The 1,880-nt window shown below is 41.8% G+C and overlaps 1 pseudogene; it reads right to left on the minus strand.

Annotated features, from left to right (window-relative positions):
- Positions 1–340: 340 nt before the first annotated feature.
- On the minus strand, positions 341–1,495 carry LOC146699767 (uncharacterized; annotated as a pseudogene).
- Between the last annotated feature and the right edge of the window lie 385 nt (positions 1,496–1,880).

The raw sequence follows: 1,880 nt of genomic DNA on the forward strand, positions 1-1,880 counted from the left end.
TTTTCATTGCAGTCATTGAGCACTTCAAGCCCCTTCATTTGCGACATGGCTGTCTTACAGCAGCAAAGGAAGTCAGCAAATGCTTGAAGTTCCATACTGCCTTTAGAGCTTGCGTGCGTCAAGTTTGTCTCTGAAGGCCTTTGCTACGAGGAAGGGATTGCCATACCTCTCTTCGAGAACTGTCCATGCTGCATAGTATGCAGACTCTGTGCCAAGCGGGAAGTAGCCTTCTATTGCCTTCCTTGCAGGTCCACTTACATATTTCCTCAGATAATAAGTCTTCTCTTCAGTTGGTATATTTTTCCTGTCAATCAGAGTCTGAAAGGAAATTTTCCAATCATTATATCTGATAGGGTCGCCACTGAATATTGTTGGCTCTGGTACCGGAAGACGACTTGCATTAAGAGACACTGCAAATGCTTTGACCAGATCTTCTGTGTTCACCTCTCGGTGCGGTGTCACATTTCGTGGCGAGGAACACCGTTTCATATGCTGGTCATTGTTTTCAGACTTGACTTCATTTTTCTTATCAGATCTGTGGTGAAGTAGGTTGTATATTTCTTCATCTGAACATTCACTTTGTTCATACACCCGCTGTCGAGCCTTTGCTGCATTCAGCTTTTTTACAGTCTCAAGTCGCTCTACTTCTCTGCGCTTAGCTTCTAGAGCCTTTTGTCTTTGTGCTATTTCTGCTTCTTGCCTTTCAATTTCCTTCATATGGATTTCTTGTTCAAGCAGAACTTGGAGAGCAGCCTCATTTGCTGCAACTTCAGCAGCTGCATCTTGTCTTTTAGCTGAGAGCCGGCTGGAGTGTCTAGAGGAAACCCTCGAATGCGAAGAGAGCTTAGTGTGGTGTGACTTAACACTCATCCTGTCTGAGGCTTCTAACTTAGGCATAGACTCAGTCTCCTTCCATTTTTCATCCCTTTGACTTTTCACATCTGAGGCTACGGATTTAGATGAAGACTCAGTGTCCTTCCAAAGTTCTTCATCTCTTTGAACCTCCGCACTACTTGGGCTTGGACACTTTCTTACAGATTCGATAATTGTCTTTGTCATGGCTTCACACGTATCCATCCTTCGTCTTGTGTCACTATCTGGAGATTCAATACGTCTCAAGTCATCATAGGCTGCATTCACATCCTTAGAAGCACTCAAAACCTTGGAAACATGTTCTTGTAGCAGATCCTTTCAGCATTGACCATCTATAGCTCCTTTGGCATCCTTAATGACAACCTTCCACTTCTCATAGCGCACACTGAAACGATATGCAGCCTTCTTTATGTGCTCACCGTACAGTTCTTTGCCCTTTTCTGTCAATGTACGGACTCGTTGGCTCTGTCGTGCTCTTTGTGAGGTAGTAGAAACATCATCAGCTGTGCCTTCAACTGCTTGTAGTTGCTCATCTGCAGAGAGTTGTTCCACATCACCCTTTTCACTGACTTCTGGATTAGCCTCAAACTCTGCCATTGTTGGAGGGGTTTGGGTTTTTTTGTGTATCTTACTTAGCCTTAATGTAAAGGTGCAGCAGCTTAAATTTGATTTGGTAGTTGAGGAGCAAATGAATATTAATCTACGTTTACTGTTACAACTTTAAAGCACAGTAATTACTATTACTCCTTAACATCACTTAACATGTATACTTAAGTCACATTACATATCTTGTCCAAGCCAGTAATACTGTTTCTTACAGCAACTGCTGAAGCCCACCATATGCACAATGCACAGGTTACTCATCACAACATTAACTTAACACTGTATGAATATCAGTCACTTAAACAGCAGAAATGTAAACAATGAGAAATAAAGAAAAAAGAAGAAATATTCCAGTCCTTTGTTCCTTTATAAAAGGAAACTTATCTTAATTAATTTTACAGTCC

The sequence above is a fragment of the Copadichromis virginalis genome, linkage group LG10 (genome assembly GCF_057382275.1).
Source record: "Copadichromis virginalis isolate Kocher_CV1m ecotype Utaka linkage group LG10, C_Virginalis_male_GT1.1, whole genome shotgun sequence".
In the NCBI taxonomy this organism is placed as follows: Eukaryota; Metazoa; Chordata; class Actinopteri; order Cichliformes; family Cichlidae; genus Copadichromis; species Copadichromis virginalis.